Consider the following 9,111-nt stretch of genomic DNA (forward strand, 5'->3'; position numbering starts at 1 on the left):
AGGGGAGGTGGCGTTTGTGTCATTGTCAATTCTATGTGGTGCACAACCGTGATGGTCACATCCCAGTCCTCTTCCCCTGACCTGGAACATCTTGTAATCAAGTGCCGCCCATTCTACCTGCCAAGGAAGTTCACTGCCATCATTCTGGTCGCAGTATACATTCTGCCACAGGCTAACATCAGGCTGGCACTGGAGGGACAGATAATTGTGATTAGCAGCCATGAGACAGCACATCCTGATGCCTTCCCGATCATTATAGGAGACTTCAATCAGACCAACCAGAAGAAGTCTCTGACAAACTACCAACAACATGTCATATAAGAGACTAGAGGAGTTAACACACTCGACCATTGCTACATCACCATGAACCACACCCAAGCAATACCACAACCACACTTTGGTAATTCTGATCACCTGCTGTACTTCTACTCCTAGTGTACAAGCAGAGACTAAGGGTCAGAGCAACAGCAGTGAAGAAAGTGAAGTGAGGACTGCTTTGAATTGGTGGACTGGAACATTTTAAAGAATTCATCCTTAGACTTGAATGAATATGCAACATTTATCATGGACTTCTTCAAGATCTGGGTGGATAAGTGTGTGCCCATGCACACATAATGGGTGTTCCCAAACTGGAAGCCTTGGATGAATCAGAAGATTTGCAACCTGCTGAGGGTGAGATCAAGAGCATTTAAGGCCAGGGATCCAGAGCTCTACAAGAAGCCAGGTACAACCTGTGGAAGACTATCTCTGAAGCAAAGTGGAAATTCCTGAGGAAACTAGAGACAGAGACAGATACATACCAGTTATGGTATGGAGTGCAGGCCATTACAGCCTAAAAAGCAAGGGTGAACACCAAAGATGGCTGTGATGTTTGATTATCCAATGAGCTGAACACCTTGAGAAAGAAAACCCAACAGCATCTACAAGAATCCATGGAAAGGCTGAGGACCTTATGGTAGCTGTCTCTGAGGCCCATCAGAACATCATTCAAGAGGGTAAACTCTCGCAAGGCATCAGGCCTTGACAGCGTACCTGGCAGGGTAGTGAAAATTTAAGCCAAACAACTAGCCAGAGTATTCATGGATATTTTCAACCTCTCATTGTTGCTGTCAAAGGTTCCCACCTGCTTCAATCATCCAGGTGCCCAAGAATAGCAGAGTGAGCTGCCTCAACAACTATTATCCAGTAGTACTCACATCTACTGTGATTAAATGCTTTGAGAGGTTGGTCATGCCAGAATCATGTACTTACTGTATAATTGGATCATGGATTTCCTCATTTCCAGAGCACAATCAGTGAAGATTGGTAAGATCAATCTCCATCAGTACCAGAGCACCACAAGTTGTGTTTTTAGCCCCCTGATCTACACACTTTACACCTACGACTGTGTGGCTTTGTATGACAATAACACTATCTACAAATTTGTTGACGATACCACAGTAGTGGGTTATATAAATGAAAGGAATAAGCCATTTCAGCATACAGAATAGAGATTGAAAACTTTGGACTTAATGTCACCAAAATTAAAGAGCTGATTGTTGACTTCAGGAAAGGAAAGCCAAAGGTGTACGATCCAGTGATCATTGGGGGATCGGAGGAGGAGAAGGTGAGCAAATTTAAATTCTTACTATTTTGAAGGATCTTTCCTGGACCCAACACAACAATGGTATCATGAAGAAAGCACATCAGCACCTCTACTTCATTAGCAGTTGGCAGAGGTTTGGTTTGGTATCAGAAACCCTGGCAAATTTCTATAGAGGTGTGGTGCAAAATGTGCTGACTAGCTGTATCACAGTCTGGTATGGGACACCAATATCCCTCAGTGTAAAGCCCTGCAAAATGTAGTGGTTGTAGTCCAGGACATCACAGGGAAAACATTTGAAGCTTGAAATCATTAGATCAATTCTGATCTATTATTGAGTACATTTACAGGGAACACTGCTGTCGGAGAGCAGCAGCAATCATCAAAAACCCTCACCAGTCAGCACATGGTCTGTTCTCACTTGCTGCCATCAGGAAAAAAGACTCGCACCTTTAGAGTCAGGAACAACTGTTATCCCTCCACCATCAGATTACTCAATGGTAAACTTGATCAGTGTGCACTTTATTAATTTTTTTATTTTCACTGTATGGCACAATCAGTTTGTTTGCATTCATTATCTGTTTACAGTTCTTTATTTGTTTATATGTATATACTGAGTACATTTTTTGGTATTGCACTACCAATTAGTTGTAATTCTGCCGTACTTGCAGGCAAAAATAGAATCTCAGGGTTGTATGTGCTCTGACAATAAAGCTGAAATCTGAAAGGTCTGGACCCACTGCAATTCACCCATCATCACAATCGCTCCACAGCAGATGAATAATCACTGGCTCTTCACTCAGCTCTGGATCACTTCAAAAACAGCAACTCATACATTGGCTGCTCTTCATAGACTACATTATCCTCTCAATGCTGGCCAAGAAGCTCCAAATCCTGGGCTTCTGCAACTGGATCCTTGTCTTCCTTATTGGAAGACCACAGTCAGAACGAATTGGAAACAACGTCTCCTCCTGAGTGATTATCAATGCAGGTGCACTTCAAGGATGTGTGCTTAACTTACTGCTCTAACTCACTATACAGGCACAATTCCAATGCTATCTACAAATTTGCCCATGACACTACAGTTGTCAGAAGAATCACAAGTGGCAATTAGGAAGTATACAAGAGTGAGAGAGATCAGCTCATTGAGTGGCGTTTTGCCAACATCCTTGCTCACAAAACCAAGGAGATGATTGTGGACTTCAGAAGGAAGTCAGGAGAACACGATCCAGTTGTCATCGAGGGCTCAGTAGTAGAGAGGGTGAAGAACTTCAAATTCCTGCATGTCAACAGCTCCAAGCATTTGTCCATGTTGATGCAATCATGAAGAAGGCTCGACAGTGGCCTTACTTTGTGAGGTGTTTGAGGAAATTTGGTATGTCCCCGAAGACTCTCGAAAACTTCGACAGAAGGTGCCCAGGAAGCTGAATGGTCTTTTTTTTAATAGTTTGTTTAAAAATTTTGACCATACATGCAATTACAAAATTAAAAATTATAAGTACAAATGTAAATCCAGTATTTACTCCAGGATGGTTAAGCAATGAAAAAGCAAGAAAAGGAGAAAAAGAAGGCAAAGAAAGCATAATGGATTGCTGAAAAGTGCTGAACCCTCCACGGATCACAAATTGATGTTCTATTTAATTTTCTTTAGAGAAGATCAACAGAGGTCTCGAGGTTTAGGCAGAACACAATTAAAGATTTACATCTGAAAACTGTAAAGATGGATGTCAAACTTTTAAAAATATGTCCTACTTATTTCTTAAGTTAAAAGTAATTTTCTCAAGGGGAATACAAGTATGTATTTCTGCATTCCAACATTACATACCTATGTGAATCAGACTTCATGCAACTGCTCTACATTTTCTGGCCATTGTCAACACAATTGAACAACTGAATAAATTCTAATTGATATTTAGGTAGTTTCAGTTTAGGTCTTATCCTTGTAATATTACCCAGTAAGAATAATTCTGGGTTTTGTGGAAATTTAATTCCTGTAATCTGCTCTAAGAAATTTCCTAGATCGACTCCAAAATATCTTACTTTAGAACATAACAAGGTTGAATGTAAAAAAATGTTTCTACCTCTTCACCACATCTAAAACATCAGTCTGATAGGTCTGAATTTAATTTATTTAATTTCTGTGGTGTGAGATATAATTGATGTTGTACTAATCTATATCTTACATTTATCGTATTAGTCAAACTATCCCAACAAAATTCAGATTAGTTTCCTCATCTATTTTTACATTTAAGTATGATTCCCATCTCTGCCTGGACTTATGAGCTCCCTTTTTGTGGGCTCCCATTTGAAATAAGAGACACATGTTGAAGTGAATTTCTTTGTATTTCCTTTTCGAATCAGCGTCTCCTGATCATTACAATTTTGTAAAAACATTGTGGGCCCAATTTATCCCTTAAATATGCTTCTATTTGAAAATAGCAGAAGATTGTTTTCTTAAGAATTGCCTACTTGTTTTTTATTTGTTCAAATGACATCAATTGTCCCCACTCATAACAATCTTCAATATATCTGATCCCTTTACGAGACCAAATTTCAAAAATTTGATTACCCATTGTACATGGTATAAGCCAGAGGAGTTTTGGGAGATAAGCCCTGCCCCCCCTCCCCTGTTCCAATATCACTATTTTATACCAAATATAGATTAAGCATTTTAGCAAAGGGGGTTTCTCTCTCACCAGTTAGTAATTTCACATCCCATTTATATATAAAGTCCTCTGCTATTCTCTCTTCTATTTTTTCCAATTCTATTTTCACCCATGCAGGTTTATATCCATGCTCAAAAAAGAAAGTATGAAATCTCAATTGAGCCACTCGATAATAATTTTTAAAACGAGGGAGTTGTTCATATTTCCAAGTTAATTTTCTAACGATACCCTCAACATCTTACCTTTCCAAATAAATCTTCTGACATATTTATTCAACTCCTGAAAGAACCTCTGAGATAATGGTATGGGCAGTGCTTGAAAGCGATATTGGTAATATATTCATTTTAATACAATTGACTCTTTCCACTACTGTTATGGGAAAAGCTGTTCATCTGTTTAAATCTTATTCAATCTTTTTGAGTGAAGGTAAGTAATTCAATTTGTATAATTTTTAAAAAACTATTATCCATACATATTCCTAAGCATTTTATCTTATTTGCTGGCCTTTAAATGGGGTATCTCTTTGACATTGAGTATAATCTCATCCTGTAAGAGGCATAATTTCACTCTTATACCAATTTATTTTATAACCTGAAGCTTTCACAAGAAGACTAACTCCTATTGTTTGCTGGAGACGGTCAGGGGTTTTGCAAGTGAGAAAGTCACATGGGCTTTCTGGCAGTTGGAATGAGAGAGAGAGAGAGAGAGAGAGAGAGAGAGAGAGAGAGAGAGAGAGAGAGAGAGAGAGAGAGAGAGCTGAACAATGCAAGCCAGGAAGCTTGTTGGAACTGAAACAAACTCCAGAGTGGCGGATGGTTGGAAGTGCTATCTGTCTGATGTTTCTCTTGGAATAAGTGGAAAAGAAAGGAACTCTGTGATCACCTGAAAGAAAAAAGTTATTATCTGGAGAACCCTGATAGGGCAAGTTTCATCAGCAAGACATTGAGGTGACTAATGGTGGTACCTCAGTTGTGAAAATCCTGGAACAATAAATCTCTCTCGGCAAACCCTACGAGAACCTTCTTGAGCGGTAAACATTTACCTTTTGAGCACCAAAGTCTGGTGAACTTTATACATGTTAAATTCTGTGCACAGTATAAGAATTGCCTGCAACCAGAGAACTTGAAGGAAGGAGAAGTGAGATTGAACTGTGAACCAAATACTTTTCTTAAATTTACATACATATTACATACACGTGCGCTTAGAATTAGAAGTTGGGCTAGTTAAGTTAAAGTTTGATTCTGTTTTCATGTTTAAAGGTAATTAAAAACAACTTTCGTTTAAGTAACTACTTGTCTTGGTGAATGTCTATTGTTGCTGGGTTTTGGGGTCCTTTGGGCTCGTAGCAGGACTTTTCCACCCAATTCATAATACTTCTGTTTAGTTCTTGTTATCACTTTTTCCATTCAATATGTTTTCAATGTATCATATTCATTTTTTTATTAACAAGTTGTCTATGATTTTCATCAGACCCCCCCCTCATTTGCAAGTCTTCTTCTAAGTTAGTTATTTCTTTTACCAATTTTCCACTTTTCTATATTCCTTTTTAATCTTAGAAGTATAATTTATAATTTGTCCTCATAAATATGCTTTCAAAGCATCCCATATAATAATTTTATCGACAGTTCAATTGCAATTGTTCTCACAGAATATCTGAGCGGAATGATTTAAAGGTGGATAAGTCTCCTGGACCAGATAGATTGCATCCTTCAGTTCTGAAAGAAGTACAATAGTGGTAGGGATCGTGGTGGCATCAGAAATGATTTTTCAAGATTCAGTAAATTCTGCTTTGGTGCCAGAGGACTGGAAATTGTAAATGTCGTCCCTCTCCTCAAGAAGGGAGGGAGGCAGGAGAAAGGAAATTATAGACCAGTTAGCCTGATGTCAGTGAGTGGGAAGATGTTGGAGTCAATTGCCAAGGATGAAGTTATGGAGTACTTGGAGGCACATCGCAAGACAGGCCAAAGCCAGCATGGTTTCCATTCAGGGAAAATCTTTCTTGACAAACTTATTGGAATTATTTGGGGAAGTGATAAGCAAACTAAATAAAGGAAATGCAGTGGATATTGTTTCTTTGAATTTTGACATGAGGCTGGAGGCTAATTAAGAAGATCAGAGCCAATGGTACTACAGGAAACATACCAGCATAGTAGCATTGGTTGATTGGCAGGAAGAAGAGATTTGGAATATAAGGATCATATTCTGATTGGCTCCCAATTGCTAGTAATGTTTCACAGGGATTGGTGTTGAGGCCACTTCTTTTTATGTTCTATGTTAATGCTTTGGATTATGGAATAAATGGCTTTGTAGTCAAGTTTGCAGATGATATGAAGAGCAGGTTGTGTTGAGGAAACAAGGAGGCTGCAGAAGGACTTAGAAAGATTCGGAGAATGGACAGAGAAGAGGCAAATGAAATATAATGTCAAAAAATGTACAGTCATAACATCGTAGAAAAAATAAACAGACATACTATTTTTTAAATGGAGAGATATTGAAAATACCCATATGCAAAGGGGGATCTGGGAGTCCTCATGCAAGATAACCTCAAGGTAAACTTGCATGTTGAGTCAATGGTGAAGAAGGTAAATACAATATTGGCATTTATTTCAAAAGGAAGAGAATATAAGAGTAGGGATATGATGTTGGGGATTTATAAGGCTCTAGTGAGACCTCACATGTATTGTGAGCAGTTTTGGCTCCTTATTTAAGAAAGGATGTGGTGATGTTTGACAAGGTTCAGAGGACATTCACAAGAATGATTCTGGGAATTAAAGGGTCATTATACAAGGAGCGTTAGACACCTCTTGGCCTGTATTTGTTGAATTTTAGGAGAATGAGGGGAGATCTCATTGAAACATTTTGAACGTTGAAAGGTGTGGACAGAGTAGATGTAGAAAGATTATTTTCCATGGTGGGAGAATCTAGGACATGAGTGCACAAATTCAGGATTAAAAGGTGTTCACTTAGGACAGAGATGTGGAGAAATTTCTTCTGCCAGAGGGTGTTAAATCTGTGGAATTTCTTGCCTCAAGCGGTTGTGGAGGCCGGTTCATTGGGTGTATTTTAGGCAGAGATTGGTAGGTTCTTGATTAGCCAGGGCATCAAAGGTTATGGGGAGAAGGCTGGGCAGTGGGGTTGAGTGGGCAAATGAATCAGCTCATGGCAGGGCAGACTCGATGGGCTGAATAGCCTATTTTTGTTCCCATGTCTTATGGTCTTATGAATTGTCAGATGCATTTTGAAATGAATACAAAATATTGAACATGTTATATTGTGCAATATTTCTTCAAATATGTTAGTTAAATAATTGCAAAAGCAGGTTTTGACAAGCTTCCTCAATGGGAATTATAATGCTAATATGCTGACTAATAAAGCCCAAAGTTAATGCAGATGCATTCAATTTCTTAACTCACTATTCAGCTGGCAGGGATCCTTGCAAATCATGTCAGAATTATTTGGATCAAATAGGGGTAGAGATAGAAATCTTCAAAAAAAACCAGAAAATGTTCAAAACACTCATCAGGTCAGGAAGAACTGGTGAAAAGAGAAATAGCTAACATGATATTTTACTGATCAGAATAGCCTCTCAGTAGTGAGAGATCATTTGGACTCACTGTTGGAAGATTATTCTAAAACATGTCATACAAGTTAGTTATTTTAGATAATAAAAATGAAAAGGGCAGCACACTTAGCTTAGCAAATACAACGCTATTACAGTACCAGCGATCTGGGATCAAATCTGGTATGGTCTGTTTGTACATTCGTCCCGTGTCTACATGGGTTTGCTCCAGGTGCTCTGGTTGATTCCTACCCTTCAAAACATAAGGAGGTTTTAGGCTAATTAGGATATTTGGGTGGCACGGGCTCAGGGGTCGGAAAGGCCTGTTTCCACGCTGTAAATTAAAGTTTTAAATTTAAAATGTAGAACCAGATGTAGTTTCCCAATGAGTTATATATCTGGTATTTTGTTCTTTTTTAGTGAAAAGATCAACATAATCTTAAGAAGAAATTATATATTCATATCCATTTACTACTGATGGAAAAGCACAAGGTGATTTGGCACCTTCTACCTATTGGCAGATAATTGCATTTTATTGCTTGAAGCCAGTGAGTTTGCTCTGCTTTTAGAATTGTGGCTATGAGCTGCCAGAATCTATCAGTAAAGGGTGAGTAACAAGGCTTTAATACAGAGAGGTGCATCCTGCAGGATTCAACACTTGACTCTCGCTGTCTGGTGATCAGATGAGCAGAAAGAAGCATTGATCAAACTAAACAGTGATTTATTACATGATACAGAACTGAATTAAAAATCAAAGACTGTCATTCAGTGTGGCAGCAAAGTAAGTGACCACAGAGCACAATCGACTGAATGGAACGGATCTGTTAAACAGCATTTCTCATTGGGTGTTATAGATGGTGAGTGCTCAGGTGTACCCGTTCAGGCTTTGAATAGCAAAAATTATTGAATAAGATGGATCATAATGTTGAATAGATTTACTGAGTATGCAAGACAATGTAAATGTAGTCATGTAAATGCAAGTCCTATATATAATGTATCTGCTGGCATATTCCGTATGTACACAGAATAGATAATTAATAAATGGAACAACTAAATAGCATGAATGTTTTACCAAGGCACTTACACCAATCTTTTTGCAAAACAGCTTCCAAACATTGCACATTTTTATATTTCAGAAGGAAAACACGCAGTTTTAAAGTACTTTTCGCATCTTGGATCCTCTATAACATGCAGTCACTATCTTAGAACATTGGAATTTACTAGCTAATTGCACACTGTAAGGCTGGACAAACAGCAATGATTTTTATTATCAGACGGTCTGCTCCAGTGGTCTTATTGAGCTT

At 38.4% G+C, this 9,111-nt stretch overlaps 1 long non-coding RNA gene across 1 annotated transcript in view; it reads left to right on the top strand.

Annotated features, from left to right (window-relative positions):
• Positions 1–8,825, top strand: part of LOC138753268 (uncharacterized) — a 100,888-nt gene extending 92,063 nt beyond the window's left edge. Inside the window, exon 5 of the long non-coding RNA XR_011351065.1 lies at positions 8,228–8,825. This is a non-coding gene — a long non-coding RNA (uncharacterized lncRNA). The remainder of the gene's footprint in view (positions 1–8,227) is intronic.
• Positions 8,826–9,111: the final 286 nt, after the last annotated feature.

The sequence above is a fragment of the Narcine bancroftii genome, chromosome 1 (assembly GCF_036971445.1).
Source record: "Narcine bancroftii isolate sNarBan1 chromosome 1, sNarBan1.hap1, whole genome shotgun sequence".
NCBI classification, from domain to species: Eukaryota; Metazoa; Chordata; class Chondrichthyes; order Torpediniformes; family Narcinidae; genus Narcine; species Narcine bancroftii.